We start from the raw sequence: 15,531 nt of genomic DNA on the forward strand, positions 1-15,531 counted from the left end.
GACACATAAGACCAGACATGAAAAAAGACAGACCTAGAATTAAGATAGAAGATGTTAGGCAAAGGGCTGTTTCTGTGTCGTTCTAACTGTTCTTGAAGAAAGTCTCTCCCCGAAAACTGACCGCCATGGCTGGTCAATGGTTTGAATGACACCACTGACGTCACGCGCGTGCACAAGGAAAGCCGACGACGACGCTTGCATTCATGGCCGCATCAGGGAACGTTAACTCCTGCCTGCCTGCAGCAAATCACCCTGCTGGAGATATCGTGACGTGTCGGGGCACAAACGTCTTTGCCCTTCCCGCCAGCCTGCTTCTGTCTGTCTGTCTGTCTGTCTGTCTGTCTGTCTGTCTGTCTCTTCATCTCTTCTTCTCTCTCCCCTGATAGTCAAATTCAACTCCTCCCCAAAACCACCCCCCCCCCCACACACACACACACACACACGCACACACACACACCGGAACCACCACACACACATACACCTATTCTCTCTATTACTCTTTCTCTCTCACTCTTCGCTTCTTTCTCTTTTCTTTCTCTCTCTCCCTCTGTCTCTACCCGCCTCTCATTTTGAACATAAAATATATAAAAGCATTTTGTTTGCTAAGTGTGTATTACATCAATGGTTTGTTGCAACACATACAAAGCATCCTACACTGAACTCTTTTAGACATTCAAAATTCTACGCGCGAACCAGCACTAGATGCAATGCGTGGCAGCATCGAAGAGAACTGGCACGCAGAGGCTGTGAATCAACAGATGAAGAGCCAGAAAATGTCAATATTTCCTCGGAGATCACATCATGTTTTCTTGGCCATGTTGATTTTTAATCCTCTGATCGGGTCCAGCACTGAGCGGAGCTTGTTTGTCGGTTTATTCTGCCACAGACGTCTTTGAGGATGCCGTCCTTTTTGCTGGGGGCTGTTGGAAGAAAACAAAGCGGTGGTGTTTGGGTGTGAACCAGGTTTAAAACTGCCAATAGATGAAAGAAGAGTAATAGCTTTCAGAAGTACTGGCCATTTCGCTGCAAGTTGTTTACCGAGCAAACAACACGTGGCTGGTTGGTGACGTCATCGCTGATGATTATCCAATATATATATATATTTTTTTTTTTTAATGTTTTGATATTTATTTGACATGCGGTCAACCAGCGTCACAGAATATACCACCCAGTCTATTAATTGTATTTGTTTTATTTGATTTTGATTCCTGTTCATGTTTACCTGTTCGTAATGTTATCTCTAATGCGGCTGTTATCCTGCTGTATTGATGAATGCGTGTTTGATCTTGACACAAACAAGAATATGAAAGTGGTCATGTGATCCATGTCGGATAATCAGTTCAATGTCAAGAGGAAGGTGACAGAATGTTTAACCTTCGCTGGCTATCGTGGGTCGTACACGACCCAGAAGGGTACAAAAACGCAAATATCTCAGCCAATTCTTAATAAATTTTCTACGAAATTTTAGAAATGTTTCCTACACATAAAAGGCCAGCTTTTGCCAAAAAATGGGAAAAAAAATCATTAATTAGTTAATGAGTAATTAAAGGTGGCGTTTTAACTACACATGGACGCTTGTGCGGGTTGTGTATGATTCATGCTTTTCAAAGAGGAAAAAACGTGGTTACCCCTAGAAAGCTCGTGTGGGTCATGCACGACCCATACTTTTTTTTTAATAATAGTTTCAGATGGTTTAATTTGCAATTAGTGAAGGAAAATAAAGAAGTTTTACTTTCAATAGCCACACTGCCCCACTACTCTCCCACTACACCATCCCTCCCCGCCCCGTCTCTTTCGCTTGTCTTCAGCTATAACCCTCTTCCATCCCTTTCTCTAACAGCATGTAAGTGAATATCTTTGATTGTGCGTGTATAGGATGTTATGAGTCATCTGTGTGTGTGTGTGTGTGTGTGTGTGTGTCGCTGTCTGTCTCTCTCTCTGTCTCAGTCTCTCTCTCTCTCTCTCTCTCTCTCTCTCTCTCTCTCTCTTTCTGTCTCAGTCTCTCTATCTATCTATCTACCTCTATGTGCATAAGTAGGGTTTGTATGTATGAGCATGTGGTGATATGCGTTTGTATGTATGATCAGTTGTGTGTGTGTGTGTGTGTGTGTGTGTGTGTGTGTGTGTGTGTGTGTGTGTGTGTGTGTGTGTGCATGTGTGTGAATGCGTGAGCATGTGTTTCTTCTGAGTGTATGTGTTTGTGTGAGTCTGTGTGTGCGTGTGCGAGCGCATGTGTGTGTAATCAGTTGTTACGATATGTTTTCCTTTTCTATATTTTGTTATAAGCTTTGGAGGAATATACAGGTTTTTGTCTCTTTACAAAGTATGGGTCGTGCACGACCCACACAAGCTTTGGAGGAATATACAGGTTTTTGTCTCTTTAAAGGTATGGGTCGTGGACGACCCACATGAGCTTCCGTGTGTAGTCAAAAGCGACAGCCAGTGAAGGTTAAGATGCTTATCTGGCAATACTGTGTCCGTGAGTCTGGATTCGAATCTCGGTCTTGCCCCCTTTCTCTCTCTTTTGACTGGAAAAACAAACTGAGCGTCTGACTATCTTTGCTGTGTGACATGTGCTATTTCATCTGTTTTGCTTATATTCTTATCAGTTGGTTGCGTTCATTATCAGTTGTTTCGCTTGTCAGTTTAACGACTTCTCTTTTACGAAGTCCTTTAAGTAATTTCCTGTAACTGTATTTATAGTTGGGTTTTGTTTTGTTTTGTTTTTTGGGGTTTTTTTTTGTTTTGTTTTTGTTGTTGTTTTTTTTCCAAATTTCACCCACATTTTTCCCCTCATTTGCCCAGTTTCATCTAACCCTCCATTCATCCACATCCCCCACCCCTTCTAACTGATAATACTCAGATGTATTCATAAATACTTTAACAAAATGTCTTCAATCACCGATATGTGTGACGGGACATTAAACAAAATTCCTCCTCCTACTTATATTCTTATCTATAACTTGACCTATGTTTTACCGTAATGCGCGACACACCTGCTCCTGAAGTGGGAAAATACGCTCAACATGACCTCATAGTAGTAGTAGTAGTAGTAGTAGTACCATCAGTAGTAGTAATGTATTTCAAATATGTTTGTGCTCGGGCCACCATATTTCAAAGAAATGCTATCCCGAAAAATTGATGGACTGGTTAACGCCATGTCCAACAATTATGTGCATGGATTTGGCTGCAGTTCGTTGTGCTTTATTTTCTTTTCCAGTTTTCTATATTTTCATATTCTATGGAAGTGCTTGTGTGTGTGTGTGTGTGTGTGTGTGTGTGTGTGTGTGTGTGTGTGTGTGTGTGTGTGTGTGTGTGTGTGTGTGTGTGTGTGTGTGTGTGTGTGTGTGTGTGTGTGTGTGTGTGTGTGTGTGTGTGTGTGTGTGTGTGTGTGTGTGTGTGTGTGTGTGTGTGTGTGTGTGTGTGTGTGTGTGTGTGTGTGTGTGTGTGTGTGTGTGTGTGTGTGTGTGTGTGTGTGTGTGTGTGTGTGTGTGTGTGTGTGTGTGTGTGTGTGTGTGTGTGTGTGTGTGTGTGTGTGTGTGTGTGTGTGTGTGTGTGTGTGTGTGTGTGTGTGTGTGTGTGTGTGTGTGTGTGTGTGTGTGTGTGTGTGTGTGTGTGTGTGTGTGTGTGTGTGTGTGTGTGTGTGTGTGTGTGTGTGTGTGTGTGTGTGTGTGTGTGTGTGTGTGTGTGTGTGTGTGTGTGTGTGTGTGTGTGTGTGTGTGTGTGTGTGTGTGTGTGTGTGTGTGTGTGTGTGTGTGTGTGTGTGTGTGTGTGTGTGTGTGTGTGTGTGTGTGTGTGTGTGTGTGTGTGTGTGTGTGTGTGTGTGTGTGTGTGTGTGTGTGTGTGTGTGTGTGTGTGTGTGTGTGTGTGTGTGTGTGTGTGTGTGTGTGTGTGTGTGTGTGGATATCAAGTGATTTTAGTCCTGATATGGTCCTCGGATAGGCTGGGTTATAAGTAACAATGATGATATCATTTCAACATTTCATTTTATTATCGTTTTCTTCAAAGAGAAAACTCTTGTAAAATATCTATGCACTCACGCATGTGCATGATCCCAAAGACCCCTATTGTTTTGGAACGTTCTGTGAGTAAAAAACAACAAAGAGAAACCAAAGTAAATAAATAGCGGAAAGACCATCTGAGAGCAATCAACTGAACTGACAGTGTTATAATAAAAAGAATTGAAACTCTTGCAAGTAACAGGTATATAATAACGAATCTTCAGCTCGTTAAGGAGATTGTCATTTTAAACTGACAGAAAAACGATGAAAAGTTTGGAATTTTGTATGTGGTATAAAATTAAAAAAAGGGGGGCGGGGGGGAGGGGGGGTATAAACTCCCATCAGCAATCCATGATCGCCGACACATGATAAGCAAGCCCGCTTCACTGATTGGCTGGCCAGAACAGCGGCCATCTCCCGCTGGTAGGGGGCAGGCCCAGTGCTCTGTGGGTGCGAGTTGTGACATCCACATCAAATAAAGATTGCCGGAGAATTGCCTGTCTGACTGGGATGGGGATGAGTCATGAGAAGGCCCTTGGGCACTCTGTGATTATCAGCTCGTGTTCACAGAGATGACAACCAGTGGTGGAGATTTCACAAAGGGTGCCTGGTCTGACTGGGTATCTCTCTCTCTGTCCATCTGTCTCTCTCTCTCTGTCTCGCTCTCTCTGTCTCTGTCTATCCGTCTGTCTTTCTCTCTCTCATTGTCTGTATGTCTGTCTCTGTCTCTCTCTCTCATTGTCTGTCTGTCTGTCTCTCTCTTTCTCTCTCTCTCTCTGTCTCTCTCTCTCTCTCTCTCTCTCTCTCTCTCTCTCTCTCTCTTTCTCTCACCATTTCTCTTACCTATATTGCACATCATTATTTCTGTATGCTGGTGAAAATGCATCATTCTGAAGAACCGGACACTGGTTCTGTTACTTTGTATTAATTGGATGCGAGGTCACGTGTATGTGGCATGTGTCTGTGCTTATCCATGCCTGCGTGCGTGTGTGTTTGTGCATGTGCATGGGGAGTTGGGTTTTTTTTTTTGCACTCATTACTGCTCCAGCGTATGTATGTGTGCCTGCGTCCAAAATGATGACCCTGCCCCTCCCCTCTCTCTCTCTCTCTCTCTCTCTCTCTCTCTCTCTCCCCCCCCCCACCCCCCCCCCCCGTTCTCTCTTGCTCGCTTGCTCTTTGAGGGTTGGATGTAAAAAAAAAAAAAAGCAGCTGTGCTTACTACACTACCCTCGTTAAATAAAAATTCGTTTCGTTTCATTTCGTTTCGTTTTCTTTCTTGTTCTCTGACCCCGCCTCTCTCTGTCTCTCTGTCTGTCTGTCTGTCTCACTCTCTCTCTCTCTTTGTCTCCTGCTCGCTCGCTCTCGCTCTTGCTCTCTCTCACTCGCTTGCTCTCGCTTTCTTTCTCATTCTCTTGCTCTCTCTCCTATGTCTCTAGTTTATTCACCGTATTTCTGTGTATGTCTCTCTCTTTCTTTCTTTCTGTCTAAGTCTGTTTCTTCTAATCATCAGACAGATCGCAATCATTATTTCTGCTGCCAGGGTCTGTTTATTACCTTGTTAACTGCACATTTCTAAAGGCCACCCGGCAGCCGTTTGACCCCGGCTTTGATTCGTCTGTTTTATCAGTATATGTTTGTCTCCTTAATGATTATTTATAGCAGTGCTATGGGGGTGATTGATTAGAGCCCATGAAACCTGGACATAACCCTGTGTGTTGTTGTTTGCACAAATAGAAATGATGATTGTGATTCCTCTTCGGGAACAGTTGGTGTGACTGAGGATTGCTAATCCATTATTTTTTTTTATGACACAGTCTCTCTTTGTCTGTCTGTCTGTCTGTCTGTCTGTACCAACCCGCCCCCTCTGTCTCTGTCAAATATCTGGCAAATATCATGGCTAACTTGAAATATCATCAAATAGGACTTTCCAGCTCTCTAAAATGGGAGATCAAAAGAAAGGACACAAACTTTAGTCCTATAGCGTGTTTAATTTCGATTTAATTATTCAGTGAATGGGAGAAAGCAAGGGCAGGCAAAGAGAAAACAAAATCGCCAAGTCATGAATCGCCACTGGCAGCTCATGGTCGCGGACACACGATGAGCAAGCCCGCTTCATTGATTGGCTGGCCAGAACAGAGGCCATCTCCCGCCGGTAGGGGGCAGGCCCAGTGCTCTGTGGGTGCGAGTTGTGACATCCACATCAAATAAAGATTGCCGGAGAATTGCCTGTCTGACTGGGATGGGGGTGAGTCATGAGGAGGCCCTTGGGCACTCTGTGATTATCAGAAATGACAATGAAAATTGGTAGACGTAATGATAAGAATAATAACAACAAAAACAACAACAACAACAACAATAGTAATAATAACAATAACAATAATAATGTTAATGATAATGAAGATAATGATAATAACAACAACAATGACAATGCTGCAGTAACCTGAAAAATATCCAGACTCACTAAACTGTACAAAATATGGGGAAAAAAAACTTCAGTCACTGGTGAAAACTAGGTCAACTTTGGACTGATAGAAAGAGAGAAAGAAAGCTGAGAACCGAAAAAAAAAACTGAATGGAATAAGTCTCTTCACATGAAAAGTTACAAAAGCTGTCGGAATGAATTATTGCTAATACGATTATATGACACATAAAACGACTCTTTTACCGTGAGGGCATGAGTCAGGTTTGTCTTGATAATGCACTTCTGGTTTCACATGAACTGTTCTGAGCAGAATAAGTTCTCGCAAACAGCCGTCTACAGACAGAATTTCACAAAGGGTATATGCATGGTCTAAGTGGCTGCTAGCTCTGTATATGTCTGCCTGTCTGTCTGTCTCTGTCTCTCTCTCTCTCTCTGTCTCTCTCTCTCTCTCTCTTGAAACACAGACGAATCGACGTTGCCATGGAGTTCGTTCATTTTAGTGCTCAACTTTATCCCAAGATTAATGGAGTTATTCTGAAACTGAAAAAAAAACCAGCACCATCGATTGTGCACCGTGTAACTTACACCTGGTGTACAGGCGGGGGTTATGATTGTGATAAAAAAATTTTAAAAAAAAAACAGACATGGCTATGAGCCAGAGATCAGGTGCCACGGGAAATGAGGGATCATAAAGCACTCGTCACACTTTTCGAACAAAATAAAACAAGAGGAAGGTTTGGCTGTAGGCGGTGTTTCGACTTCGTCTCTCTGTCCTGTCATTGAATGTCCGAATGACCAGGCTGATGTCCTGTTGGATCGTCTGCACAAATCAGTATTAGTGTTTTGCTAGTGTTTGGGTGTCTGTCTGTGTGTGGGAAGGGGAGAGACAGACAGACAGACAGACAGAGAAAGAGAAAGAGAAAGAGAGACAGAGACAGACAGAGATATAAGGAGAGAGACATAAAAAAGGTCAGCGGGGAATGGAGCGAGAGACAGACGCACAGAGGATGGAAGATGACTACATGAATCTTTGTATGAAACACTCCTCCTCCTCCTCTTCCTCTCTCCCCACCATCCCTCACACACACACACACACACACACACACACACACACACACACACACACACACACACATATATATATATATATATATATATTATATGCAGGCAGAGAGAGATTGTATATGCCTCTTAAGGCTGTCTGAGAACACATAGACTGAAATAGAACATAGACTGAATTACAACAAACGAGAGGCAAAGCCTTCATGCCTCATGTGTGATTCATACCGAAGACACCGACGAAATGGAGTTGAAAAAACAACAATAACTAGCTGTTTATGTGTGAAACCTGAAGAACTGAAAATTGATTTTGTTTCTTGGTATCTCTTGTGTGCACAATTACGCTTGTGCGTGCGTGTGTGTGTGTGGATATGCGTGCACGTTGTGTGTGTGTGTGTGTGTGTGTGTGTGTGTGTGTGTGTGTCTGTGTAAGCGAGAAAGAGAGAGGGAGAGAGAGAGAGAGAGCGTCTGTGAATGGTAGGCGGTGGATAGTTAATGTCTGTGTACATGCACACAAATCTCTCTCTCTCTCTCTCTCTCTAGCTCTTTCTACCCCACTCTCTCATTCTCTCTCTGGTGTCTCTATCCATCTTTCCTTTTCACACTCTCCTTCGCGCAACCATTATCTTCTTCTTCTTTTTTTTAACCCAAGGACCGATCCTCTGTTTTCCAAATCACCAGACGAAACGCACTTGTCGTTTCAGTTTATCACCTTGTAAATTCCACGCTTTAGAACGTGCTTAACCACCCCACCCACCCTCTCTTTCCTTCTCTCTTTCTCTCCCTCTCTCTCTCTCTCTGGATTGCTGAACTTAGGAACGAGGGGAGTGGAGAGAGAGAGAGAGGAGAATGACTGAGAGACAGTGAGAGATACATACAGAGAGAGCGAGAGAGAGAGAGAGGAAGGGAGAGAGGGAGAAGATTTTACCCCTGGCAGGCAGTAACTTAGAGAGAGGTGGAGACAGAAAACACTTTTCCGGTCTCGTGTATGACTTGAGAGTGCAACCCGTGTCTTTGGAAATAGTTTTGAAATTGCCCAGTCAGCTCAGACTGTCGTTACTTGTGGCATCTGTGCACACAAACTATCAGTAATTAGTCATTTATGATGCGTATTGTGTATTATATAGCTGACTGTATATCACTTGACATAACGTTTCATCTCTGATTGAATTTTGTGCTTATTCCATCAATCGTTGTTGTTGTTGTTGTTGTTGTTTTCCTTCAATGGCCAAAGATTGAATAAACATCCATCCATCCTTCTATCCATCCATCCATCCATCCATCCTCTCCGTGTGTTTGTGTGTGTGTGTGTGTGTGTGTGTGTGTGTGTGTGTGTGTGTGTGTGTGTGTGTGTGTGTGTGTGTGTGTACAAACAAACAAAGAAACAACAAAACAAAGAATATGTAGAGAGACATGCATACATACATACAAACATACATACATACATGCGCAAGTGTCCTCCGCATTTACCTCAGTGCTGTTGTCTGCACAGGGTCCGAAAATTAGAAAGAAGATTATCTTGTCTTTAGAGACAATTAGCAACCTTCCGGTGGGCTGTTTCTTCAGGACTCATCATACAACCTGTTCCTCGTCTCTTTTTCCTTCATTCTCTTTTCCCCTGTCTCTCTGTCTCTGTCTCCCTCCCTCCCCCTCTTTTCTCTTCGCAGACACATGCGTATACACCCGCATGCAGACAGACACACTATCTCTCTCTCTCTCTCTCTCTCTCTCACACACACACACACACACACACACACACACACACACACACGCACGCGCGCGCGCACCACCTTCCAAGATTCAACAATCTTTTTTCTGTGTTCTTATCAGTGAACATTCCTTTATCATTCATTTGTTTGAAAGGAGTTTCACTTATGCCTCGGGCGGCAACATTTCTTCTTCTTTTTTTTTCTTTTTTTTATAGTAAAACGAGGAAATAAACGGCAAAGAAAAACCCTCCTATAGCTATTTTGGCTTTTGATCGAATGATATGATTGAGAAAACCTAAAGAATATAAGGAAAAAAAGACAAACTGATTTCATTGCTTGGTTTTTTTGGGTTTTTTTTAATTCGCGTTTAGCTGTAGGCATTTTTGTGGGCAAGAAGGAATGGTGCAGATTGTGTTCTTATCTCAGAAACACCAGCAGCTATTCGCTTTCAAGAAAAGCCTGATTTAGTTCAGGCAACAGCCATTCACGTTTGTAATTTAAAGGTTTTAACCACATGTTTCATCTGCAAGTGGCTTGAATTTTTTGCCGATAACATTAAAAAGTTGATGCTCAGTTGACTTCCTAATTGTAATTTGAAAATAACTTTGTAGTTGAAAAACAATCATCTTAGTTTGAGTTTCTTCATTTCCAAGTTTCTGTATCATTAAAAGAAAAGAAAAGAATCATACCTTTGAGTTTTAATACTCGTCATTAAAAGGAAAGGAATACAAGAAATACAAAAAACAAAAAGCAAACTCGCGAATAGATAAAATCTTAGTTGAAATAGATAATCGAAAACTGACACAGGCTTTAGTGATTCGAACGAGTCCGCTCAGATTCTCTCGCTTTCTAGGCGGACGCGTTACTTCTGAGCCAGCGTCATCTCTTAACCAGTGATTGTGAAGATCGTGCGCCACAATCAGACAGTATACAGAAAAATGCGGCTTTTTTTTTCTTTTTTTTTAACACATGTGCACATCTATCTTCTATCTTACTGTCTTTTACATGTTTCTTCGTTGTTTCCGTCCTCCCTCCCGTCTCTCTCTCTCTCTCTCTCTCTCTCTCTCTCTCTCTCTCTCTCTCTCTCTCTCTCTCTCTCTCTCTCCATCTATCTATCTTCATGAATGTATCCTTCTCCCTTCTTTTCTTCTTCTCATCTTTAATACTATTTCCTTTCATATTTCTTTGTTTGTTCATTCTTATTTTCTTCCTTTTTATTTTTATCATTATTCGTATATCATTTCTTTGTTTTCGAGGGATGTGTGAAACAAATGCATTTATGCTTGATCTATTATCATCAGAAAAAATAATATATGTTGTTAACTCAGTCATTCATTCGTTCGTTTTCTCTCTTTCTGCCCCCTCGCCCAACCCCCCTCTCTCTCTGTCTATCTCTCTCTCTCTCTCTCTCTCTCTCTCTCTCTCTCTCTCTCTCTCTCTCTCTCTCTCTCTCTCTCTCTCTCTCTCTCTCTCTCTCTCTCTCTCTCTCTCTCTCTCTCTTTCCCTCTCTCTGAAAAAAGCATGCAGTTATACAGTTTTCATAATGTACACCACATTGATGATTCGTACGACATTTGATAAATCCTCCCAGAAAATTCATTCGAAAAATCAAAATTTTACAAGCAAAAAAAGGATTTTATGATACAATGTCGTCGAAGAGAACTGGCATTACAGTGTCGTGAATCAACAGAGCAAGAGCGAGAAATGTCAATATTTCCTCGGAGATCACATCATGTTTTCTTGGCCATGTTGATTTCTAATCCTCTGATCGGGTCCAGCACTGCGCGGAGCTTGTTTGTCGGTTTATTCTCTCCCACAGACGTCTTTGAGGATGCCGTCCTTTTGCTGGGGGGCTGTTGGAAGAAAACAAAGAGGCGGTGTTTCGGTGTGAACCAGGTTTCAAACTACAAAATGGATGTAAGAAGAGTGATTGAGGTGAGGGGTGTTGGCAATTTCGCTGATAGTTGTTTACTTAGCAGCACGCGGTGGGTGACGTCATCAGCAATCATAATCCAAGATTTTTTTTTTTTTTTTTTTTAATTGTTTGCATGGCTTGCAATCAGCCTGTGTGGCAGAATATATTCCCTAGTTTGTTTGGTTTTGTTTGAATTTGGTTCCTGTTTATGTTCCATCGTTCATCCATGAGTTCATTTCATCTGTAACTTGGATGTTGGTGTGCTGTGCCCCTGAGTCTGAAAGGTTTGTAAGCAAGCGAGCAAGCAAGCAAGCAAGCGCGTGCGCACGCACACACACACACACACACACACACACACACACACACACACGCACACACACACACACACACACACACACACACACACACATATATATATATATATCCGACCGAGTGGTTATAAGGGTACGGACGGCACAAAAGACTTAACTAAAGATGATTTACTGTACTAAAGGATAGACCAGAATTCCCGCGCACAGGCCAGGAACATATAGAGGCCAGTCACAAATGGGTTTTTCTATTGGTTTATTTGCAGTAGTTATGAGAACATAAGAAAAGAAGACAAACTAAAGGAGAAGACAATAAGAGAAGATATAAGAAGAGAAGAACTAAGAGAAGAAGACAGTAGAAGAGAAGACAGTGCCTGGAATGACACAAACATATGTCATTAGCACAACATGTCGACACAAGTGAATAATAAAGCACACGTATACATATTACATGGAAAGACTACCACTTGGTAAGGCATATGTAAAAAGGGTGTTTTGAGAGAGTGTTTTGTGGTTCAGTTCTAATAGAAGAGAGAGGGGAGCAGACAGGGGGATATAGGATCAACTAATGAGGCACTCACTCACTCTCTCCTCACATCAATAGCAGGGCCACATGGAGTGGTTTTTATAGAGTGTTTACTTTACAATACAGCACACAGTAAAAAGTTCACCCTACACCTAAAGCAGCACCTATAAGCAGCACACAGCCCAACAAGGATTTCCTTGTTCCTCACATCACTGATCAGTCAGTCACCCTGTGTCAGTCAGTTCTTCTGGGAGACAGCTAAGAACTGGCTGTGCTGACTGGTTTTATCCCTTCCCACAACATACTGTGTGTACTAATGCAAGCTACAACATTCACTCCCCCAACTAGCTGAACTGAAATAACCAGTCTTTGCTTGTCCTAATGACGCTACGTGAATGACTGACAGATTCACTGCTTAATCCCAATTCATCCAATTCAACAGACTGATCTGATTCGCTACAATTCAACCCACTTGTCTCTACACATTCTGTGACGACAAGTTCACCCATTTACGTCACAAAGAGATTGGGGAGACAGGACAATACAACTCTCGGCGTGTTAGCCGGCATGATCAAAGTTCACATTAGCATAATTTTCCCTAGTTTACGTTCCGAAGTCCCGCCATCTACGTCGGCTGCGTTCGTGGAAGGGGAGATGGGGAACGACTTGAAAGACAGGCTGCCACACGGGATGTTCCGCTCAGCACGGGGATTGCAGCAGACATCACATAACCGCACGTGTTTCAACGACTGGGGCGGGTGATGCGGACCAAAGGCACTGACTTGGGAGTAGGGGTGAGGAGGGAGGGTGGCGCGGGTGTTGGTGCAACCTCAAAGACTGGACTTTGGAAAGAGCTGAGCAGGAAGGGAGATAAGAAGGAGGGGGTGGGGGGTGAAGGGATAGGGAGGGGAAGGGGACAGAGTGTGGGTGGTGGGGGTGACACTGCTGGCACACTATAACACATATGTATGAAGACCAAACACTGACATCAAATGACATTTCTAATACATTTAAATAGTGCAGTTAAAGTGATTGAAGCTATGCTGATTTGGTAAAAGTACACTGACAGTATAGATTAGGTAAAGCTTTATACTATGTCAAAGTGACTCAAATGAATCAGTTTATCATGTTGCACTATACTGGAGTAAGCCATATAGGAGAGAGCATGATAAGTAAATTACATTTAACAGACTGATACATATCAGGTGGTTTTAACCAATAACCGATATTAATCAAACACTATCTTATAATCACCACAACAGAATACTACACACATCTTAGAGTAATGAGAATCAGTGAAATACTGTAACCTTCATCAGTGACAGCAAATGAGAAAGAACGCATCATATGCACTCACTAGAATATTCTCAAACAAACTATCTGTGTCCAGAGACGTCACTGACTGTGACGTTAAGAAAAATCAAATGGAACACTGCTCCAAGCATATGACGACATGGTGATTATTTAGATCAATCATAGCTGAGCTGTGACTAACATGTCAAAGCAATAACTGAACAAAGAATTAACTGAACAAAGCAATAACTGAACATACTCATATGAACACAAGTACTGTGTCAAAGAATACAATTTACAAATCAACACATTCTACACACTAGTACTTACAGCGATACGTAGCGAGATGTCGGCCGTTGTGGGGACACACACGACAAACACACTGCTCAGAACACAGCAAGAGAGAAAGAGAGAGAGAGCAGCTCTGGTCAGATGACTGACCAGGTATGAAATGACCACTCATCACTCACTGTGCCAATTTATGCAGGTTAAGTGGACCGCAAAGACAGTCACGTGTGCTGCAAACAGATCGACCCTAATCTGGCCAAATCTGACAAAAACTGTGTTTCTTACAAGGTGTTCAGTGACAGATTTCTAAATGATTCCTGTACCGATTTACGTCGGATAAGTTGCAACAGAAAGAGCTCAACGCCTACTTTCTAATGAGTATAAAATGAAGTGTTGATTATTTACGCTAAAATTTATAATCTTAATTTAAGTCACCTGAACATGGTCAGTTTTAATGAGCTCGTCACTGAAAATTACAAATTGCGTTAAATCAGTTCAACGTAGGCAAACACAAATGGAATAGACTTAAAGATAGAATCGCGACTATTCTGCCAGTGTATAATACTTGTAGTTTACTGATCTGACAAAAGATATATTAATTAAATACGGTGGTGCAGAAACACAGATTCCAACTCAGCCACCGCGTACCGCGACGCGACACTGGTCGAGCCGTGAGTAGGTTGTCTGGCGAGGAGGACAAAATGATATAAGCAGCTTTGCGTTCAAACTGGGAGTGACGTCACACATATTCTGCGCATGGGTTAGTTGCGAAAACTGTCGTCTGCTTATACAGCTTGTGCGTGAATCATTATCTGAAGCCTAAGAGCGCTGTCTGAAGCAGGATGAAGCTAAGCGATTGGCTATATATATGTATGTGTATATATATATATATATATTAAGGAGAATAAAAGCATTCATGTTGGAAATGCCATTATGTTGCGATAATGATTCTTCCCCGTTACCTTCTTTCTGGTTTAAATTTCTATCCATCATACTTATTCTTCATAATTAAGAATATGGTCAACATCTGCATGTGAGATTCCGCAGACTTCAAACGCTTCACGTTTTTTAGCGAGAAGCTAAATTAGCGATACACAAGGTCAGTGGAAAGCTGATCCAGAGACAAAAAGTGAACTGAAGTAACATTTGAACAAACTCAGGTTGTTCAACTCTCAGAAGAAAACTTTTAATGAATAATCTCTCAAACTCACTGTATAATTTTTAAAGGAAACGAAAAGAACAGAACGAAGAGGTCCACATAAAAAAAAATCAACTTTACCAAGTCATAAATCCCCACCGGCAATCCATGATCGCCGACACATGATAAGCAAGCCCGCTTCATTGATTGGCTGGCCAGAACAGAGGCCATCTCCCGCCGGTAGGGGGCAGGCCCAGTGCTCTGTGGGTGCGAGTTGTGACATCCACATCAAGTAAAGATTGCCGGAGAATTGCCTGTCTGACTGGGATGGGGATGAGTCATGAGGAGGCCCTTGGGCACTCTGTGATTATCAGCTCGTGTTCACAGAGATGACAATGATTGGTGGAGATTTCACAAAGCGTATCGTGTCTGACTGGGTGCAGTTAGCTGTCCCTCCTTCATCTTTTCGTTAGTCGTTTTCATATTTATATTTCTTGGTCTATTTGTGTCTTTTTCTCCTCTTCGTCCTCCTCCTCCTCCTCCTCCTCCTTCTTCTTCTTTTTCTTCATTGCTTTGTTATTTTTAATGGACTATTCCAGTTACCGTTCTTAGTCGTCATTCTTATTATTTTATCTTATTTCATTTTGTTTCTTTGTTAAATTAAATTAAATTACTGACATCAAATTTTCTGTATCCATAATGGTGTTGTTACGTATTTGAAATGTGTGTCCATAGTAGACAAAAGATAAAGACTTTACTAAATGGGTGTTTCCAAACGTTCTATAAATACTAAATCTATCACTATTCTGAATATATTTATGTTTTGTGTTGTTCTTTATTGTTATGTTTTGTGTCGTTAAATGGGCAGAATT

The sequence above is a fragment of the Babylonia areolata genome, chromosome 5, assembly GCF_041734735.1.
Source record: "Babylonia areolata isolate BAREFJ2019XMU chromosome 5, ASM4173473v1, whole genome shotgun sequence".
Lineage (NCBI taxonomy): Eukaryota > Metazoa > Mollusca > Gastropoda > Neogastropoda > Buccinidae > Babylonia > Babylonia areolata.